Raw genomic sequence first — 24,824 nt, 5'->3', positions numbered from 1 at the left:
AAAGGGGCTACGCCTGGCCTCTTTAAGGGTACAGGTGTCGGCTCTTTCAGACTGGTTCCAACATAAAATTGATCTGAGACCGGATATAAAGACCTTTTTTCAGGGGGGTGTTGAGGATTCAGCCTCCCTTCGTTTCCCCGATTGTTCCGTGGGACTTGACTCTAGTTCTGAAGGTTTTACAGGCTCCTCCGTTCGAGCCTTTAAATTCAATAGACATCAAGTGGCTAACAGCAAAGACAGTATACCTCCTTGCTATGGCATTTGCACGTAGAGTGTTGGATTTAGCTGCGCTTTCCTTCCGGGAGCCGTTCTTGATATTTCATCAAGATAGAGCAGTACTACGTACTAGGGAGGGTTACCTTCCGAAAGTGGTGTCTAAATTTCATATTAAAGAAGAAATAGTTCCAGCATTTCAGGGCACAAGTCTCTCACAAGGTGAGGCTTCCCTTGATGTGGTCCGTGCGTTGAGAATTTATGTTAAACGCACGAGCAAATGGAGAAAGTCCGATTCACTTTTTGTGCTTTATGGTTGTCATAAGCGTGGCTGGCCAGCCAATAAACGGACACTGGCCAGGTGGATTCGCATGGCAATTTCATTGGCTTATACACAGGCTGGTATGCGTGTGCCGGATTCAGTGACTGCACATTCTACTAGGGCTGTAGATCCATCATGGGTGGCCCGTTGGGGTGCTTCTGCTGAGCAATTATGTAAAGCAGCCACATGGTCTTCCATCCATACCTTTGTCAAATTTTATGCCTTTGACACTTTTGCCTCTCAGGGTGCCTCCTTCGGGCGTAGGATTCTCCTCTCTTCCGAGAGTCAGGACCGTACCCGCCCGTAGGGTTAGTGCTGTGGGATATCCCCAATGTAATGGCTGTGGACCCCGAAGAAGAAAATAAAGAGTTATGGTATACCTTTTGTTAACTCTCTTCGAGGTCCATGGGGTCCACAGGACACCCACCCAGACGCACCTGTAGTTCTGGGGGAGGTTTTTTGTAGTTTCTTCTCTTGAGTCTGGACTTGTAAGTATGGGTCTTTTCTTTCTTACCCTTTGTTTGTCTCTGCCTGCTTGAGCTTGGTAACGAACTGGCTCCCTGAGGCAGGAGGTGAGGTATATGAGGAGGAAACCCGGTGCATCCTGGGAGCTTGTTTGTATTAACTGTTTTTGGTGACCGGGATTCATACCCCATGGACCTCGAAGAAAAAGAGTTAACAAAGGTATGTTTATATCATAACTCTTATTTTTCCCTGTGGGCTCTAGATACTCCCCACCCTGGCGTCTTGGTTCTCTCTTGTAATAGGGACACTTGTGCCCCAAAGGTTTTACTGTAGTCAACAAACTATGGTGGTTGGTGCTTTTTGGCTGCCCAATTGCTGCAGGACATAGTGAGGAATGGAGTTTCACAGCTACTGCTCTCTGGTTCTTCCAACACCTCAGACATGATTTCATTATCATCTGTTACTATAATCGCCATTAAACATTAAAGAGTTTCAAAGTCATCACTGAAATTGCCACCTGACTGGATGTAGTTGAATCCCTCCAGCAGTTGGAATCCTGGCTCCAGAATACTGACCGCTGACATCCTGATGGTAAGGGCTAGGCTGCGGGAGGGGAGGGTTAGAGCTAGGGTGCGGGGAAGGTGGCATAGGGGGAGGGTTAGAATACTTAAGAAATTATGTCGGGATTCTGACTGTTGGGATGCTGCTGTCTGTATTCTGACCACCGGCATCCCGACTGCCGGGAACCCGTACCCAACTCCCACCTGACATGGTCCCGTACCTTGCCCTCAAATTATTATTGGTAACTGCAGAAGATGCTTATGTTCAATGAGATCCTTCCACTGCAAGTTTGAATGAAATAAAAAGTGAACTAAGGTGATATTCATAAATCTGTATAAATATGAAATTCATATAAGCATCTTGTTACCGTCAGTGAGGAGCATGTTCGTCCTCTGGCTTTCATCATATTTGGGCAAGTTTATTCTATAATAACTGGGGAAAAAAGTTCAGAACTGCTGGATATAAAACTACGTCTAATATAATAATAATACGTCTAATAATACGCCTGCAAGATTTCATCATTTGTGTGGGAGATATATCAAGCCTCCTAAAGAGTGGAGAAATTACCCATAGTAACCAATTAGAAAATAGCATTTATCAAGTATAGCCATGGCCAAAAGTTTTGAGAATTGGCAAAGTTTGCTGCTTCAGTGTTTTTAGACCTTTTTGTCAGATGTTACTATGGTATACTAAAGTAAAAGTACAAGCATTTCAGAAGTGTCAAAGGTTTTTATTGACAATTACCTTAAGTTTATGCAGAGAGTCAATATTTGCAGTGTTGACCCTTCTTTTTCAAGACCTCTGCAATTCGCCCTGGCATGCTGTCAATCAACTTCTAGGCCACATACTGACTGATGGCCGCCCATCCTTGCCTAATCAATGCTTGGAGTTTATCAGAATTTGTGGCTTTTTGTTTGTCCACCCGCACCTTGAGGATTGACCACAAGTTCTCAATGGGATTAAGGTCTGGGGAGTTTCCTGGCCATGGACCCAAAATTTCGATGTTTTGTTCCCCGAGCCACTTGGAGCACCTTGCCATAAGGCAAAAGTGATAACTATCATGCTGGAAAAGGCATTGTTCGTCACCAAACTGTTGGGAGGTTGCTCTTGGAGGATGTTTTGCTACTATTCTTTTATTCATGGCTGTGTTCTTAGGCAAAACTGTGAGTGAGCACACTCCCTTAGCTGAGAAGCAACCCTACATTTGAACGGTCTCAGTATGCTTTACTGTTGGCATGACACAGGTCGAAGACTTGGAGGATGGCCTGGTGTCAAGAAGGTCAGCAAAGAAGCCACTTCTCTCCAGGAAAAACATCAGGGACAGACTGATATTCTACAAAAGGTACAGGGATTGGACTGTTGAGGACTGGGATAAAGTTATCTTCTCTGATGTATTCCCTTTCAGATTCTTGGGGGCATCTGGAAAAACGCTTGTCTGGAGAAGGAAAGGTGAGCGCTACCATCAGTCCTGTGTTATGCCAACAGCAAAGTATCCTGAGATCATGTGTGGGGTTGCTTCTCAGCCAAGGGAGTGGGCAATTTTGCCTAAAAACACAGCCATGAATAAAGAATGGTACCAAAACATCCTCCCAAGAGCAACTTCTCCCAACCACCCAAGAACAGTTTGGTGATGATCAATGCCTTTTCCAGCATGATGGAGCACCTTGCCATAAGGCAATGGCTCGGGGAACAAAACATCAAAATTTTGGGTCCATGGCCAGGAAACTAACCCCAGACCTTAATCCCATTGAGAACTTGTGGTCAATCCTCAAGAGGTGGGTGGACAAACAAAAACCCACAAATTCTGACAAACTTCAAGTATTGATTAGGTAAGAATGGGCGGCCATCAGTCAGTATGTGGCCTAGAATTTGATTGACAGTATGCCAGGGCGAATTGCAGAGGTCTTGAAAAAGAAGGGTCAACACTGCAAATATTGACTCTTTGCATAAACTTAATGTAATTGTCAATAAAAGCCTTTGATACTTATACAGAAGTAAAATTACAAGCATTTCATATAGTAACATGTGACAAAAAGGTCTAAAAACACTGAAGCAGAAAACTTTATGAAAACCAATAGTTGTCATTCTCAAAACTTTTGGCTATGGCCGTACATCCTATAAAAAGATAGGAAGAAGCTAATTGGTTTCTTTGGCCAGTTTGTCCACTCTTTTTAGAAGGCTCGATACATCTCCCCCTTAGCCTTTAGATTTAGGGCAGCAATCATGTTTCTAAGTCAAAATCATGTTTTTTTGCTGCTTGTTATGGCTGCTTTAAAAGAGGCTGCAATTTATTACATTTACCCCATAGTGTGTTTTTGTAAAAATGTACTTCATGTTATTTAACTTTTCTGGGCTTACTATTTATTTCAGGAAGGTACAGTTAGTAGTCGTGTTAGGATTATAGTTATTTTGGTTCTCTCTTTGCTGAGCAGGCAATTTATACTCTAATGATGGCCGTAACCTGCTGCATGCTTCAGAAGTGGCTTTGGCTAGTTCCCCTCCTCCCAATTCTGCCCTTCCAAGTTATCTAGGAGGTGATTATGGAAATGTCCATTTCTACTCCATTACCCCCACCCGTGATGTCTAAAGCAGCTTAGCTGCGCAGCAGTGCGTTGTCACCCTTTGCCCTCCTGACCCTGCCTAGCGATAACCATCGGAAGGACATCAGAGAATCAGAGGCAACATCGGAAGTACCAATAAAGGTGAGGATCTGGCCAGGTAATTACCTCATGAGCATGGACCGTGGCCATGAGGCCTCAGACAAGCTGCCATTGTCCTGAGGACCTCTGTACGGGGGTAGAGCGAAAATATCAGGGAATTGTGTTTGGTCAGGTTAAAGGATCGTGTTACCTGGAAACATTTTGTGGCTGCTGATCTGGAGCAGCTCTGTCTGCTGATCTGAACAGCTCCTTTGTAGGGACTTAAAGACTTGCTGACAAGAAGTAATGGGGGAAGTGAACTCCAACAAGATTTTGGATTTTCTAAATTTCTTACATAGCTGCATCATAAATGTGTGTAATGCTGCAACAATTACCGGACTAAGCTATGTATAATACATGCGCACTATACAGTTTCATTAAAGAGCAAATGAATATCTGGTATGGAAGTGTGCCCACCCTCACCTTCCTAGATGGTTTTATTTGGGTTGGGTACGGGATACCGGAGGTCCAAATACTGACAGCAGCATTCCAACAATCAGAATACTGAACGTAACCATGCGGCTGTGTACACCCCCTACATCAGGGTTATTCAACATGCGGCCCTCCACCTGCTGAGGAACTACTTCCCAGCATGCACTAAATCGCTAAGCAGGGCATGCTGGCATGTGTAGGTACACAGCAATGTTGAATACCCATGCCATGCACTATCAGTCCGGGTGTGGTATAAAAGATTGACACCAGATGGTCGGCATGCAGTAGGTCGACCAGTTCAAATGGTCAACACACTTTATTTTTTCTTCTGTAGTTTAACCCTAACCTTAAAGTTTTATCAAAAAAATGTGTTGACCATTTGTGTCGACCATAACCCTGTCGATCTATTGTCCCTGTCGACCTACTGCGTGTCCTCCGATTGACATTTACATAACTGATGGGTCTGGTGGTGGTTAGAAAAATGTAGCTGTGTCTGACCATTTTAAATGTCGTTTTGTGGCTGGCCATATATTAGTCATTGTGATCTCCTGTGCAGCATGAGAGCTGTGTGTGTGGCTGCCCAGACTTGACTTACAGAAGTCGATGGTACCGATGCTTACGCTGTTGCATGTCGTCGGGCAGCAGTGGGCGTCCCTATGCTTGGCTGTGCTTTGGGAGGCATCAGTATATTTTAGCAACTGCGATCCGTGAGAGTATGCTGTTGCGTTTACGTTACCGGCCTTTCTCTGAATCAGGCCCACGTTGTATGTCACTGAAATGATTGTCGGCTTCTGCCATACTCAAACCGCCCTACCTGACACTGGCAATCTTCTGGAATTTTTATTCACAATAGTCTTTAGTTTAATAGGGAGTGCTCAAGAAAACAAAAACATCCATGAGCAACAGTTCTGTGGGTGAAAATGCCTAGTTAGTGATAGACATCAGGGGGGAATGTCCAAGCTGGTTAAAGTCGACAGGAACACAATTGTAGCTTAATTAACCATGCGTTACAACAGTGCTATTTTGAGGAGCATCTCTGAACGCACAGCAGGCCGAACCTTGAAGTGGATTGGCTACAGCTGCAGAGGTTCCTCTCCTGTCAGCTACTATCGGGAAACTGAGGCTGCAGTGGGCACAGCCTCAACAAATCTGGACAGTTGAAGACTGGAAATATGATGAGTCTTCATTTCTGCTGTGATGTGCAGATGTTAGGGTCAAAATTTGGAATAAACACAAGGATACATGGATCCATCCTGCCTTGTCACAATGGTTCAGAAAGGTGGTGATGGTTTCTTGGAGCACTTTAGTCCCCTTAATACCAACTGAGCACATTATTAAATGCCACAACCTACCTTAGTATTGTTGCTGACCATGTACATCCCGTTATGGCCACAGGCTACCATCTTCTAAAGTTTCCTTCCAGCAGGATAATGCACCATATCACAAAGCACACATCATCTCATGCTGGTTCCACGCACTTGGCCTTGAGTCCAGTGTCCTGCAATGGCATCCATAGTAACCAATAGAGCACTTTTGGGATGTGGCGGAATGGGAGATTCACGGCATGAATGTGCAACTGAAAATTCTGCGGTAACCCCTGTGTTGCTGTCACGCCAACATGGACCAGACTCTCTAAGTTAGAGGTCGGCAGCGTGTGGTGCTCCAGCTGGTGTGAAACTACACATCCCATCATGCACTGCTACAGTTTTGCTGCTGGGCATGCTAATACTGTGGCAGGTCATGCTGGGATGTGTGGTTCTGCAGCATCTGGAGTGCCATATGTTTCCGCCACCCCACCATGGGATGTCATGGGTTGAGGGAAGGGCAGGCACAGGTTACCCGGAAGCACTGCACCGGTGAAGACGAGAAGTATCAAACGTACTTCTAGCAGTGGTCCGGGCGCAGAGACATTTCCTGTGCATGTAATGCGTGAGCAGTTATGGCCGACTTGCGTTCATCTGTTGTTTATCATAAGTGTCTGACGTATAGGTCAGAAGAGGGATAATTCATAGACATGCTGATTTATGAGATGGACGTAACCTTTGCCTTCTTGCTCCATCTTGCTGACCAACTCTTACATAGCCACTGGGACACATTCTTCACTGAACAAGCTCGATATTCATAATAATAATAATAATGATCATAATAAAAAAAAAAAGTGCTTGCGTTTTTTCCTTTTTCCCTTCTTGCAGCCCTTAGCTTAATTTGGCTCATTATGCTGTCTCAGGAGCTCTTTATACTCCCACTCTCCTGCGGAGATGGCTTTTACATGTCAGCTCCTCTTAGTCCCTCTCCGGCTGCAGTCTCAGGTTTTTCTGAAAGCCGCTCAGACGAGAAAAAGGAATTATTCCATTAAAGAGGAACAATTTTTGTAATGCGACTTAGAGTGTTCTGCAGAAGTGTACCAAGTTTCCCTCAATCTCCACAGTATTATTCACTCATTTAGTTAAATGATGTTTCTAATTCCTGTGTAATTACCTGTAATGAGGGCCTCTTTCTCTTCTGATGAGATTTTAGCTTAATATGAGATGGCGGTTTTCTTCTCGTTTTTTTTTTTTCATGTTTTTTTTTTTTTTAAAGGGCTAATTACCTTTTCAGAAGAAAAGCGGAGTTTGTTGTCCAGAGGCTAGAAATTATTATTATTTTATTCCCTTTAGCCTGGCTGGCAGTAAATTATGAAATTAGGTTTCAAAAGCGCATTAGTGCTGTGTTCAAATGAACTGAAGATGTGGCATTTTGGTGACTCCCACCATTTCTCCCCTCCCCTACTCTTCTTTTTACCGGTCTGTGAGAGCAATTTGGGGAAGGGGGAATGGTGCGGAATATAGTCTCCCCTCAAAATCATTGAGCAGCTGCAAAAAGAAATAACAAAAAAAAAAAAAATCAAGTCCTGGTTTATTGCTTCTGTGCAAATTGGATACCATTTTGTTTTTTATATCTGGTTTATTAAAGCTCTGTTTTAGCATTTTTGTTTGTTGTGTGAACATACCGAGCTAATTATCACGTCCACTTACCTCTCATGTAGTAATGTATTAACACAGACTGTTTTGCTCTTTTCCTTCCTATTTCGTTGTGTTTTCTTTTATCAAAAACATTTAATTAAAACATTTCTGAAACGTACTTTTGACTTGCTCACTGAAGATCTGGAATAAAATATATTATCTATCCAGTGGTAGAATTCCATTATAACCACCTAATCTACAAGTTATTACAGGTTGAGTCTCCCAAATCCAAAATGCTTGGGAGCAGGGGTACTTTGGATAACAGAATATACTGTATTTTGGAATAATTGCATAACATAATGAGATATCTTGGGAATAGGACCCAAATCTAAACAAAGAATACATTTATGTTTTATATACACCTTATACACACAGCCTGAAGGTAATTTTATACTATATTTTCAATAATTTTGTATCTCAAACAAAGTGTGTGTACATATATGGAATTAATTTATGTTTCATATTAGGGATGAGCGGTTCGCATTCTGTGGAATCCAAACCGCTCCAAACAGTGGGGATCCGAGTCATCTTCCTGACGTCGGATTCTCACGAGAGTTCGCGTCTACATAAGGCGATGAGACCGGGACTCTGCGCCATTTCACTCCCACGCTGCGCACACTGCTCTGCTGATAGCTGGCTGTGTAAAGGGACTCACAAGTGGCTGTGCTGGCAAAGTGACTGTGTAATGGGGGCACACAGCATGCTGATGTATGCTGCGCTATACTCTGCTGATTAACTGGCTGTGTCCAGAGACTCACAAGTGGCTGTTCTGGCAAAGTAACTGTGTATAGGGGGAACAGTGCACACTCTGCTGATTTAAAGTGTCGAGACTCACAAGTGGCTGTGTACAAAAAAAAAGTTTTACAAAAATAAACAAAACTTTCAAGAAAGTTAAAAGTTTAAAAAGTTATTTTTTTTATTTATTTTTTGGTGCTGTACCCCACTGTGTATACAGGCACCGTGACTCCTTGGGCTGTAGCTCTCAGTGTATAAAAGCACAGTGACTCCTTGGGCAGGAGCCCTCTGTGTATAAATTAAAAGCACCGTGACTCCTTAGGCAGTAACCCTCTGTGTATAAAAGCACAGTGACTCCTTGGGCAGTAGCCCTCTGTGTATACAAGCACTGTAACTCCTTGGGCCTTAGCCCACTGTGTATACAAGCACCGTGACTCCTTGGGCTGTAGCCCTCTGTGTATACAAGCACCGTTACTCCTAGGGCAATACCCCTCTGTGTATACAAGCACTGTAACTCCTTGGGCCATAGCCCACTGTGTATACAAGTACTGTGACTCTGCTGGCCGTACCCCACTTGCCAAGGACAATTTCATCTTGCACTACCTTTCATTTCTGCCACTGCTGTGTGGCAATGTTTCATAGATGTGCTTTAAACTGTGGTGTCTGTGCCGCTGCGCCGTTGCTGTGTCGCTTAGTAACCAGTCAGCTCACAGCAACCTTTGGCCAATAATGGTGAAAACAATACTATTAGCTGTGAGGTGGTCTAAATTGACTGTAAATGGATGGAAATTAATGTTATAGAGGTTAATACTACTCTAGGAACAAAAAAAGACCAAATTATGTGATTTTAGTTTTTTTTGGTACATTTTTGTAAAAATTCCAAAGCCAAATCCAGTCACGGCAAGTTTGGCAAATCCAAAACCGGATGACAAATCAGAGCCAAATCCAGCAAAAATGGTCCGGCGCACATCCCTATTTCATATACACAAAGCCTGAAGGTAATTTTATATAATATTTGTAATAATTTTGTGCCATAAACAAAGTTTGTGTACATTGAACTATCAAAAAGCAAAGGCGTCACTATCTCAGTCATGCGAAAAAAAAATCCATATTGCGGTATATTCCGTATTTTGAAATATTTGGATATGGGAGACAACTTGTATTAGTTATATGCTGTAAAATTAGATGTGGAATAAACAATTTAGCAAAATAGCTGTAAATGTAAAATTCTATAACGTTCAAATTTTTGTATTAGTCCATGGTCTCTAAAATATTTAATAGCATTTACTTATATGGCGCCTATAAATTATGTAGAAAGTTGCAGAGAATATAAAATATATTTTATTTTCAGAAGAATTTATATAATATACGTTTCTTGTGGCAGGTAACTGTTATCACATGACAGCTGTGTTTCCTGACGCTAAGGATGCAGAGGTCTTATTTGTGTATAATTATACTTGTCTTATGACAGTGATTTGTATGTTCATTGTGATGCAGAACACAATTATACATACATTCACACCAGCGGTGCACAACAAGTACTGTATGTGCACGGCCGCCACAAATAGGACATCGACAAAGGACTCTCAAAACATATTTCCAGTAGATACAGATACAACTTGCAGCACATCCTCATCTGACACTCATGCATACGCCACACATATCTGCACAAAATACACACCATGCACATTAGCTTCACAAAAATTTGCATCAAGCACATATAAACTGGACACGATCACAAATCTAACCCATCCATGTTGGACACTAAAACACGTGTGTGGTATAAACACAGTTAGAAGGTCGACAATGTCTAGATAGACACCAGATGTTAGATAGGCAATGGGTCGACAGGTACAAATGGTCGACAGGGTCAAAATGCCGACCTGAAAATGGTTGACATATATTTTTCTAACCCTAATCTACACCCTAACCTTCCCCTTGGTGCCTAACCGTCGAGTTAAGTGCCTAACCCTAACCGTAGGGCTAAGTGCTTAACCCTAACCATCGGGGTAAGTGCCAAACCATTGGGATAAGTGCCTAACCCTCCGGTAAGTGGCTAAACCTAACCTTAACCCTAAAAACAAAAGTATTGACCATTTGTATGTCGACCTTTTGACCCTGTCGACCATTTGTGCATGTTGACCTTCCACACCCATGCTTGACACAATGACACATCAAGCACGCCCATGCTAGACCCAAAGACACGTCAAGCACACCCATGCTGGACCCAATCACGCATAAAGCACACCCATGCTGAACCCAATAACACATCAAGCACACCCATGCTGGACCCAAAGACACATCATGCACACCCATACTGGACCCAAAGATACATCATGCACACCCATACTGGACCCAAAGATACATCAAGCACACCCATACTGGACACAAAGACACATCATGCACACTCATACTGGACACAAAGACACATCATGCACACCCATACTGGACCCAAAGATACATCAAGCACACCCATACTGGACCCAAAGATACATCAGCATACCCATACTGGACACAAAGACACATCAAGCACACTCATACTGGACACAAAGACACATCAAGCACACTCATACTGGACACAAAGACACATCAAGTACACCCATACTGGACCGAATCACGCATCAATCACACCCATACTGGACCAAACCACGTATCAATCATACCCATACTGGACCCAAAGACACATCAGGCACATCCATGGTGAACCCAAAGACACATCAAGCACACCCGTGCTGGAGTCAATAACAAATCAAACACACCCATGCTGGACACAATGACACATCAAGCACACCCATGCTAGACCCAAAGACATGTCAAGCACACCCATGCTAGACCCAAAGATACGTCAAGCACACCCATGCTAGACCCAATGACACGTCAAGCACACCCATGCTGAACCCAATAACACATTAAGCGCACCCATGCTGAACCCAAAGACACATCAAGCACACCCATACTGGACCGAATCACACATCAATCACACCCATACTGGACCGAATCACGCATCAATCAAACCCCTGCTGGACCCAAACACACATCAAGCACATCCATGGTAAACCCAAAGACAGATCAAGCACACCCGTGCTGGACTCAATAACGAATCAAACACACCCATGCTGGACACAATGACACATCAAGCATGCCCATGCTAGACCCAAAGACACGTCAAGCACAACCATGCTGGACCCAATCATGCATCAAGAACACCATGCTGAACCCAATAAACACATCAAGCACACCCATGCTGGACCCAAAGACACATCATGCACACCCATACTGGACCCAAAGATACATCATGCACACCCATACTGGACCCAAAGATACATCAAGCACACCCATACTGGACACAAAGACACATCATGCACACCCATACTGGACACAAAGATACATCAAGCACACCCATACTGGACCCAAAGATACATCAGCATACCCATACTGGACACAAAGACACATCAAGCACACTCATACTGGACACAAAGACACATCAAGTACACCCATACTGGACCGAATCACGCATCAATCACACCCATACTGGACCAAATCACGCATCAATCACACCCATACTGGACCCAAAGACACATCAGGCACATCCATGGTGAACCCAAAGACACATCAAGCACACCCGTGCTGGAGTCAATAACAAATCAAACACACCCATGCTGGACACAATGACACATCAAGCACACCCATGCTAGACCCAAAGACACGTGAAGCTCACCCATGCTAGACCCAAAGACACGTCAAGCACACCCATGCTAGACCCAATGACACGTCAAGCACACCCATGCTGAACCCAATAACACATTAAGCACACCCATGCTGAACCCAAAGACACATCAAGCACACCCATACTGGACCGAATCACACATCAACCACACCCATACTGGACCGAATCACGCATCAATCACACCCCTGCTGGACCCAAACACACATCAAGCACATCCATGGTAAACCCAAAGACAGATCAAGCACACCCGTGCTGGACCCAAAGACATGTCACGCACACCCATGCTGGATGCAATAACACATCAAGCACACCCATGCTGGATACAATGACACATCAAGCACACCCGTGCTGGATACAATGACACATCAAGCACACCCGTGCTGGATACAATAACACATCAAGCACACACATGCTGCTCGATACAATAACACATCAAGCATACCCATGATGGATACAATGACACATCAAGCACACCCATACTGGACACAAAGACACATCATGCACACCCATACTGGACCCAAAGATACATCAAGCACACCCATACTGGACCCAAAGATACATCAGCATACCCATACTGGACACAAAGACACATCAAGCACACTCATACTGGACACAAAGACACATCAAGCACACTCATACTGGACACAAAGACACATCAAGTACACCCATACTGGACCGAATCACGCATCAATCACACCCATACTGGACCAAATCACGCATCAATCACACCCATACTGGACCCAAAGACACATCAGGCACATCCATGGTGAACCCAAAGACACATCAAGCACACCCGTGCTGGAGTCAATAACAAATCAAACACACCCATGCTGGACACAATGACACATCAAGCACACCCATGCTAGACCCAAAGACACGTGAAGCTCACCCATGCTAGACCCAAAGACACGTCAAGCACACCCATGCTAGACCCAATGACACGTCAAGCACACCCATGCTGAACCCAATAACACATTAAGCACACCCATGCTGAACCCAAAGACACATCAAGCACACCCATACTAGACCGAATCACACATCAATCACACCCATACTGGACCGAATCACGCATCAATCACACCCCTGCTGGACCCAAACACACATCAAGCACATCCATGGTAAACCCAAAGACAGATCAAGCACACCCGTGCTGGACCCAAAGACACGTCACGCACACCCATGCTGGATGCAATAACACATCAAGCACACCCATGCTGGATACAATGACACATCAAGCACACCCGTGCTGGATACAATGACACATCAAGCACACCCGTGCTGGATACAATAACACATCAAGCACACACATGCTGCTCGATACAATAACACATCAAGCATACCCATGATGGATACAATGACACATCAAGCACACCCATACTGGACACAAAGACACATCATGCACACCCATACTGGACCCAAAGATACATCAAGCACACCCATACTGGACCCAAAGATACATCAGCATACCCATACTGGACACAAAGACACATCAAGCACACTCATACTGGACACAAAGACACATCAAGCACACTCATACTGGACACAAAGACACATCAAGTACACCCATACTGGACCGAATCACGCATCAATCACACCCATACTGGACCAAATCACGCATCAATCACACCCATACTGGACCCAAAGACACATCAGGCACATCCATGGTGAACCCAAAGACACATCAAGCACACCCGTGCTGGAGTCAATAACAAATCAAACACACCCATGCTGGACACAATGACACATCAAGCACACCCATGCTAGACCCAAAGAGACGTGAAGCTCACCCATGCTAGACCCAAAGACACGTCAAGCACACCCATGCTAGACCCAATGACACGTCAAGCACACCCATGCTGAACCCAATGACACGTCAAGCACACCCATGCTGAACCCAATAACACATTAAGCACACCCATGCTGAACCCAAAGACACATCAAGCACACCCATACTGGACCGAATCACACATCAATCACACCCATACTGGACCGAATCACGCATCAATCACACCCCTGCTGGACCCAAACACACATCAAGCACATCCATGGTAAACCCAAAGACAGATCAAGCACACCCGTGCTGGACCCAAAGACACGTCACGCACACCCATGCTGGATGCAATAACACATCAAGCACACCCATGCTGGATACAATGACACATCAAGCACACCCGTGCTGGATACAATGACTCATCAAGCACACCCGTGCTGGATACAATAACACATCAAGCACACACATGCTGCTCGATACAATAACACATCAAGCATACCCATGATGGATACAATGACACATCAAGCACACCCATACTGGACACAAAGACACATCATGCACACCCATACTGGACCCAAAGATACATCAAGCACACCCATACTGGACCCAAAGATACATCAGCATACCCATACTGGACACAAAGATACATCAAGCACACTCATACTGGACACAAAGACACATCAAGCACACTCATACTGGACACAAAGACACATCAAGTACACCCATACTGGACCGAATCACGCATCAATCACACCCATACTGGACCAAATCACGCATCAATCACACCCATACTGGACCCAAAGACACATCAGGCACATCCATGGTGAACCCAAAGACACATCAAGCACACCCGTGCTGGAGTCAATAACAAATCAAACACACCCATGCTGGACACAATGACACATCAAGCACACCCATGCTAGACCCAAAGACACGTGAAGCTCACCCATGCTAGACCCAAAGACACGTCAAGCACACCCATGCTAGACCCAATGACACGTCAAGCACACCCATGCTGAACCCAATAACACATTAAGCACACCCATGCTGAACCCAAAGACACATCAAGCACACCCATACTGGACCGAATCACACATCAATCACACCCATACTGGACCGAATCGCGCATCAATCACACCCCTGCTGGACCCAAACACACATCAAGCACATCCATGGTAAACCCAAAGACAGATCAAGCACACCCGTGCTGGACCCAAAGACACGTCAAGCACATCCATGCTGGATGCAATAACACATCAAGCACACCCGTGCTGGATACAATGACACATCAAGCACACCCGTGCTGGATACAATAACACATCAAGCACACACATGCTGGATACAATAACACATCAAGCATACCCATGATGGATACAATAACACATCAAGCATACCCATGATGGATACAATGACACATTAAGGGTATCCAGGCTGATCACTAAAACACACCAGGCACATCCATGCTGCATACTGAAACATGTCACACATCCATGCTGCATACTGAAACATGTCACACATCAATGCTGCATACTGAAACTTGACACATCCATGCTGCATACTGAAACATGTCACACATCCATGCTGCATACTGAAACATTACACATCCATGCTGCATACTGAAACATGTCACACATCCATGTTGCATACTGAAACATGTCACACACATCCATGCTGCATACTGAAACATGTCACACACATCCATGCTGCATACTGAAACATGTCACACATCAATGCTGCATACTGAAACATGACACATCCATGCTGCATACTGAAACATGTCACACATCCATGCTGCATACTGAAACATGACACATCCATGCTGCATACTGAAACATGTCACACACATCCATGCTGCATACTGAAACATGTCACACACATCCATGCTGCATACTGAAACATGTCACATCCATGCTGCATACTGAAACATGTCACACACATCCATGCTGCATACTGAAACATGTCACACACATCCATGCTGCATACTGAAACATGTCACACACATCCATACTGGAGACAATCTAACATCAAACACATTCAGGCTGGATACAATGGACATCATGGTCATACATTTACTGACAACAAGTGCACAAGCTGGACACGCACAGAAATACTGCTAGTTTGCCTGTTTAACTACTTATATTCTCTGTTTATAAAGGGCTGACATACTACGCATCACTGTACATTGAGGAATCATTATACAAATGATTAAGAGATAATGACATGAAACATGAGGTCTGTCCAAGTGAGTTTACAATCTAAAAGGCCTAAACAGTAGACGATGTGCTGAGCGATATTGGTGAAAGGTATCGGAATGTACACACTGAACGATGGCGTACAGTGACGTCATCCTGCCACATCCCTGAACAGCCACTTTCTGACAGATTGGCCTGTATGTTTGCACGCCAGCAAACATTGTTAACGACCTGCAGGAGCACGCATCGTTTGTCGTTTGGTGTATACACACTGGACGATATGAACAATATATCATTGAACGATGTTGTTATCGTTTTTATTGTTCACTTTTATCATCTAGGATGTATGCCCCATGAGACGGAATTGGTATGTATTACCGCCGGACGTCAGTCCAGAGGGAGGTAGGAGCTATTTTTGCACTTCCAGTGGAATTTCCCCATAAAGTCTACCTCATTTTTATATGTCCAGCAGTCTCAGTGGGCTACCCTGGAACCTCATACACAGTGCAGACATCACTCCGCTAGAACCACTAAGCTCTGCTCTCGTTTTCTGACCTCAGAGTACTTTAAATCAGAGGCTCAGTAGGAAAAATAGTGCAGTTACGTTGCTGACTGCACTGGTGCGGGCAACTGGACCTGGCACAATCCTTCTAAGACTTGTTAATATTCCAAAACCATAGTTACACGAGTGAATGGAGCAAGAGTAGGATAATGTGACATATAGCTGCTCATGTAGAAACACAGTGGCCCCATACACACTTGTACCCCTTTTACACCGACCTAAAAATCCCGGGTTGATGCTTATCAACCCGGGATTTTTGTCTGTGTAAATCGATCCACCCGGGTCCAGGGACCCGGGGATACAACACAGGTACTTTGCAGGGTTGGCCATGGGTTGTTCCCGTGGCACCCTGCAGTGTAAACGGCGCGATTAATGACCCGGATCATACGGCATGCCGTCCGATTGCCCGGCTTCAGTGGCGCTTGGAGATGACATTATCACCAAGCGTCCAATACGACGCTGGAAGAGACAGGTCACTGCTGACCCGGCTCCGATGTGAATGGCGCCGACTCTGGAATATGCTGGGTCAGTGACATAGTATGAAAGTGGTAAGTTCTGGGTCTGATTCGTATTGGAACCCAGGCCCTGATTCAGAGCCGGACGCTCTGATAGAGCGCTCGCTCTGAATCAGGGCGTCTTTTTTTTTTTTTATGGAGCGGCCTCCTGGCCGCTCGCATTGCTGTGGGTTGCCACCCACGACCATCGGGCTTGCGACGAGACCCTTGTGGTAGGGTCTCGTGGCCTCAAGCCCCAGAGAGCTTTCGGCTCAAACAGAGTGCGTGCTGTCGCTCAACATCGACAGCACGCCCCCTTTGGTGCGAGACCCGGAGCGACGGATTGCCCGTCGCTATCTGGGTCTCGCGCATGCGCACGATGGAGCCGGCTCCGTCGTGCGCATGCGCTCTGGGCCACCATTGACCCGGTTGCGAGCGCTCAGCGCTTGCGACCGGATCTGAATCAGGCCCCCTGTTCCAACCCCCAGGTCAGACATGGAACTTTGGTATAAAAGTGGTATTAGATAATGTAGTTGTAGCAGTGATGTTGTTGGCTATTGTGATGTCACAGCACAGCGCCACACTCCCAGTCTGCCACTTTATTACAGGAAGGCAGAAGTCAGCAGCATCACCAAGACTGACATCCCCCTACTCTGCCTGCCACAGCGTCTGCGCCGCACAAGTTCAGATACTCTAGGGGAGAGGTGTAAAGCACTTGAGCGGAAGGTATTGTAACCCCAAAGTGTGTGTGGGGGGGGGTTTTACCATGAAAAGGTTAAAGAACTTACTGTGCATCCCAGTGAACTCAATTTCAACTCGTGAAGCTGTAGAGAGTAATTCAAAAAGTAGGAAACTGACTGAGAGAATCGAGCTAACGAAAACTCGCCATTGTGGAAATGAATTATACACTTAAGCAAGATAAGTTTATAAAAACGATCGTCTCCCCGTTAACGCGGCCTAATGAGTATTTGTTTATAGTTCAGAAGCAGAAGTATGGACGATTAAAATGCGAAGCACGCTGTAATTCTAACTTAATGCAGCTGGATCTGTGAAATAATGTTTATGTTACTAATAATTATGTGCAATTCCTGAATGATTAATGAAGGTAAATGATGTAGGAAAATGACAGGACAAAACATTTTGCTAATTAAGAGGCTGAGAATTGCTAATGAAGCTGCAGCCGAAGTTAATTGTCAGTTTTGGTTCACCATAGAAAACAATTTGTATACAGGGCTCCCTCATCAGCAATACAGGTTCAGCACTTGAGAATTACATTTGCTAATGTTTAGAGGTGGGAGTACATCCCTCCCCCCACACAAACACAGCTGTTGAAGAACTGCACATCCCAGCATGCCCTGACATTTTTGCTATTTGGCCTTGCTAAAACTGTTGCAAGGCATGCTGGGAAGTGACGAGACGGTAAAATACAGGTAGTGGGCAAAAAATGGAAACACCTGGGGGACATCAAAGATATCATTATTATTACTGTAAACATCTGTTTATATAGTGCCAGCATGCTTTGCAGTTTTTTGCAATTAGTAAAAAAATACATGACTTAAAAAAAAGTGGCAGTACAAGTGGTAATAGCGCCCCCTACTCTCCAAAAAAGTCCGGGAGACCCGCACAGTTTGGGATAGGAGGACACAGTCCCAGTTCCCACCCACTTCACTGGAGATGAGGTCCAATTCACCACAAACTAAAGGTGCGTACACACTGGGCGATATTACTGAGCGATTGCACGGTTACAACACCATAATCGCGCAATCGCTCAGTAATCGTGCACAAATTGTGCACTTTCATGTCAGAAACGACCAGCGATGCGCGCTCCCGCTGGTCGCTTCCGACATTGTCCATCGCATGAACATGCAGCACAATCTGCCGATAACGACAGATTGGCATGTTCAGGAATGATGGACTGTGCCTGCACTGAATGACTGATCGCTACAGGTGATCAGGAACGATGGTACGATGTCGTAATCGTCCTGTCTTTCCTGATCGCCCAGTGTGTACGCACCTTAAGTCAGCATGGTATTGCCACCCACTGTATGATGATGTGGATCAAGGCACTGCGTAACAGGGCATGGGGTTTATGGCGGCACAAATCATGTCACCACATACCCTGTGCTTACCACTCAGGCCTCCCCTAAAAGGTCCAAAAAGCAGGCCAGCATGTTACAATCTAAAGGGAAAAGTAGTTTATACATAGCGTTAAAGGATACAGATGGCACAGTGGTCGAACTAGAATGGGAAAAAGTCACACATCAATGTTGGTTTGGGGGTCAGATGGCAAAAAAGAATAAACATTTTAGATGAACTGTGTAGAGATGTGGTTCTCAGCCTCAAGTAAAGGCCCCCATACATCAGCAATTGATTGTAGCAATCGTGCAATTTGCAATCGATTCTGTATAAAAATCTTTCCCTTTTTCAATCGATTGTGTATAAAAATCTTTCCCTCTTTCAATCAATTGCAGAATTGCCACAATCGATTGCAAATTGCACGATTGCTGCAATCAATTGCTGATGTATGGTATGGGGGCCTAACCACCAACAGTCATGTTTTGTGGATTTCTTTAATTATTCACAGGTGAGTTGATCTGTTTTGCTGGGTCAGTAATTGTCACCTGTTTCTACAGACAGAAATACTCAAAACATGAGCTGTTGAGAGATCTTGAAGTTTGAGGTTGAGAACCACTGGTGTAAAAGGATTGTAATCCAGTATAATATTAAATAATGTCTGGAAGGGGATGTAGTCAAAAGGTCGACAATGAAAAATGTTAACAACTACAATGTCGACATTTATGATGTCTACATTGTCAAATGTCGACAGACAACTTCAGGTGAAATGTTAAGCTGCCTGGGTGGAGGGGTTAGGCTGCTTGGGGTTGAGTGGTTAGGGTTAAGGTCCCCATACATCTGCGACGGATCGTCGCTATGTAGCGATGAGATCGGAAACACCGATCCGGCGGTCGGAAATGCCGACCGGCGGCTATCGATGTTCCGCAATCCGTTGCAGGATCGGTGAAATTCTACATGTTAAATTTCACAGATCTGCCAATCACAATAATTTTTGATCGCGATCGGCATATCGGTGAAATCCAGAATGTTGGATTTCAGCGATCCTACGATGCCGGGTTACAGGATCGCTACATCGCGACGATCCATCACAGATGTTTGGGGCCCTTCAGGCTGCAGGGGGGTAGGCGAGTAGAAGATGCTGCTGCAGCCATCGGGAGCAGGTACTTCACTGCTGGACCACCAGAAACAATATATCGACATTCCAACATGTCGACATTTCATCACTGTCTACATGATAATAGACCTGGTCAACTTCGACATCATGACCATGTCAAGATTCTCATGTCAGCTTGATGACCCAATGCGTTTTGTCTTGATAAGTTTAATCTTTTATCGCCGATATTCCCAGTGATAGCAGATGACTTTAACAAAAACCTTTGTTAGTCCAATAAGAAGTGAACCCTTCCCATGGTTAAGAAAATAATAAAGTAATGTTTTTGCTATCACACTGCTACTGTGTGTTTTGTTGTCTAAAGGACATGGCTTTCCTATAGTACATTCCAAGCGCGGCCTGATACATAGTTCCTCTCCGGTGATGGTGTAGCCTATAGGCTACAATGTCGTACGTCATTAGCTATCTTGGACAAGCTTAGCTTTTTGGACCTTGGTAAATTGGACTACATTGCTGTTCCCATAGAATTCTATACAATGCACATCAATACACATCATTGCACGCCTGAGATGGATGGGACATAATGACGCAATTCACACAGATTCAGTCATGATTCCGGTCCAACTTGAGGCAGATACATGCTTTCCAGGAGAATTGCCTGCTCTCTTGCGAGTCTAGGAAGTCTTCACCTATTATTAATTCCTCATCCTCCATCATTACCTCTTTATCCTCCACCTTTCACCCTTCATCCTTAAATCAGAATGGGACTGGCTTACTGTGGCATTGGTGGGATCTGCCACCACTCCATGTTTGCTAGGCTAATGTTTAGAGGCACCTGTGCCTACAATTGGCATTGCTCACTGATTGTGACATCAACAATGCCAATTGTATGTGCAGGAGCAGGTGCTGAGAGGCGGATGTCTCTAGACATTGTCTTGGCATGCACAGACTGGTAGGGGATCTTTCTAATACCGCGGTGATCCAGTCTGATTCTGCCTTCCTATTGGTCCAGCACACAAAATGGCCGCCATTGTGGTTGACAAGCACATTTTAATGTCTGCTAGAAATAATATGTGACACAAACTGGTTGCGCAACTGTTTCAGAGATGGTTGCAGTGCCTATGTTTACACAGTTGAGCGATGTTGTGCTATTGCGCTTGCAAAATCCAGAAATCTCTTACTGCGCACAAGCGAAACCAAGTGTCCTATGCCATTCGTAATTGAGTACGGGCAACCGCTAACACTTGACAGAAGAGGTTTACGATCCCTGGGTGCATCAGGGTGGGGACTGGGAGGTGACCTAAAGTGATCGCAAAAAGAGTCCGTTTCATGGGTGTGTTATGCGAGTGTGGCACATCCAATGCATCAGAGGCCATGTTTCGTTGGATTAGAGGAGAGCAGCTAGAGTACACCCTAGGCTACCGCATATGTCCATGATGTGACCAATGTTGTGACGATGTTGGAGTGTTTGCAATCTCCAACGCAAATGCACAGACCACGCAGCCTGAAAGTGGGCTCCTCGCCGCTCGTACACTCCATCTCACCGTCCTGCACAAGGTGGAGGCTGAGATTAGCATTTGCATATCGCATCACCAACCATCTTTGAATCAGGCCCTTTGATACAACTACCTCAGTGCGAGTACTTTCGCTTTCCTTAGTTGGTCTCGGTTTCCATAAATAACCAGCTATTGATCTCCTTTAATTGACACTCTATAAACCATCAATTAATTCTACCAGACATTGCTCACAAGTATCCAGTCATTCCACAACAAATGTAAAGGCTCTGCCTGCCCTGTATGTAATAATGGGACAGCCTGCTCTGATAAGGCTCTGTGTTGACACAGAGTGCAAATATATGACTATTCCCTGTCAGACATAAGTCTCAATAGACATCTATCATGGAGGAAATCTAGTGATTTCATCTATGTCTCTGACTTCTAGCCCTCCATGGAACGGGTGTCTCTCTCTAACATCATTACTTAGAGAGGCCTGTCTCCAGCGCTAAGACATGTTAAATAAAGCAGAAGCTTCTGTGCCCAGCCCTGCGAGACAGAGCTTGTGATAGAATACAGCCCTAGATCAGCCCTTGTCACCTCATATCAAATGCTAGCATTTCATTCATGAATGTATTTTTGTTGGAAATGAAGGAAATCCCTACAGAACAGACAATGGTAAGTTATATTTATAGGGGTCCAGGGGGTATATTTACTAAAGCGCAGGTTTATAGAAGTGGAGATGTTGCCCAGAGCAACCAATCACATTCTAGCTATTATCTTCTAGAAGTTGCTAGATAAATGATAAGTGGAATCTGATTGGTTGCTATAGGCACTTCTATAAACCCACATTTTAGTAAATATACCCCCTGTGTCCATTATGGAAGTAGTGAGAATAATGTAAGACAAAGCTTTCAGTTGTTCATCTGCAGTTTGATCAAAATTTGTTTCATGACAATTCCCCCCTTTGAAACAAGTTCCCCAGCATGCTTCACTAAGGAACAAATATTGTAGGGGGGGACGACGACACATACTACATACTATTGGCCATTTAATCAGGGCCGGACTGGCTATCGGGCCCTTCTGGCAAACGCCAGAAGGGCCGATGGCCTCAGGGCTGGCTCGAGTAGGCCGGAAGTGTCCCCGCTCTCCACCCCCCGCCTCCAGATTCACTATGTGAGCTTAGGGAGATGGAAGGGGGTGGTGGCAGTGATGAGCCAGTGTGCTGTGCTCAGCCCCCGGCACGACTCCTTGTAACAACCACGCCACCTTTGCCTAAAGCGCACGCACAGGGCGAACTACAGGGCTAATCTGCAGCCCCAGTCCGTCCCTGCATTTAATATATTTATATTGACTAAATTAATTAAAACTAGTCACGACGCTATCTTAACAGTAAATAGAAAAATAAAGCAACAAGTGTCAAGATATTTCTCAATGCTAAGTAACTATCAGTTTAACTGGCGATCAGTCCACATTGCATTAGTATTTTGCTAGTAATAGTTACTGTATGTTGTGCAAATGCTGTTTGCAGCAAGTCACATAATCAGTCACATAACATCCTTTAGGCGTAGTGAGAAGAAAGGAATTAATAAGTCTATTAGTTAAACAAGATCTAGAAATGCAACACCTTTAAGATATCCAGCCTCAAGATTTTCTGCTTGTAGAGGCCCTGGGAACAGGATTAAGAGACTGTGTCTAATCATTTTGTAATTAATACTTTACCCTACACGGAGACCCCAAAGGTGACTCGGCTGACACCTTTGGAGTCTTAAATGATGAATCTCTTTCACAAATGACACCCACTAATTTGTTGACAGGTGACAGCAATAACAAAACCTGGGGGATAGCACTCACTCAGCAGGTTACAGGTTAATACCTCCCCAAATACACACAAAGAACTAATCAACAAAGGGTCAGTTTCCTAAATATATTAGCAGCGACCCCTCTGTGAAGTACCAGAGATAGGGAGAGGACCAGGCGAAAAGAGAGAGGTGCTGTGTCAGACACAAGAGGCTGAGGATGATACATGTCATTAACCATGAACGCCCTCTTATTCTAGGAGCAGACATCCAGAAGAGCAGGCTCAAAAGGCATTGTACCTATAGTACAGTGTGTCTCAGTGAGCACCGTGCAGGAGATCTGCCCCATAAATGTGTGTCTCACTATCGGTCCCATTTATTAATGATCGTATTTGCAATGTGATCTGGGCATGACATTACCACCCATGATCACATTGCATAGCGCCGGAATGTATTATTCAGCACACACACAGAGGCAGGGGCTCTGAAAGGACAAAGGACCTCATTCAGAGTCGGTCGTTGCGGCCGCACGGTCGTAAGGGAAAAGGGGCCGGATATGCAAATGATACACTCGCAAGTTGCGTCCTTAAGATTGGATCGTTAGCTGGCCGACCAAGGGGAGGATGCGGCCATAAGACAAAAAATACGCCCCCTTCTCGTACGCATTACACGTCATCTCCGGCCATATAAGGATTAATCGAGACCATTGGTAACCATCGGAACTGGTCGTAGAGCTTAAGGTTGACCATCCCTCCCTTAAGCTCTACGATCAGGTCAGTGTAAAAACCTCCCATGTCACATGTGCCATGACACTACTTTGGTAATTATGCACTCCCATAAAACGCCGTTCGCATAATTAGGCACACCTGCATTCGGATCTCCACTCCCCCGTTTTCAAGCACCTTCCCCTGTTACCACCCACAAACGCCTCATCCTGTCACTCAAACTACCGACCTGGCTGTGTTCAAGGAGAGAGAAATTTCTGATCGTAGCAGCTAGTTTGCGCACGCGCATTGCGAACTTTACGCATGCGCAGTTTAGCGAACATCGGTGGCGTACGACCGTGCGGCCGCAACGACCGACTCTGAATGAGGTCCAAAATCCCTGCGATGTGGCGGTAGTGCTGCCAGGGCTACAGCTGAAAGCACATGCGTGGCCGTCATTGCAGGG

The sequence above is a fragment of the Taudactylus pleione genome, unplaced genomic scaffold, assembly GCF_031769625.1.
Source record: "Taudactylus pleione unplaced genomic scaffold, aTauple2 ptg000198l, whole genome shotgun sequence".
Taxonomy (NCBI): Eukaryota; Metazoa; Chordata; class Amphibia; order Anura; family Myobatrachidae; genus Taudactylus; species Taudactylus pleione.
The sequence above is the reverse complement of the archived record's forward strand: the minus strand, read 5'-3'. Positions refer to the sequence as shown.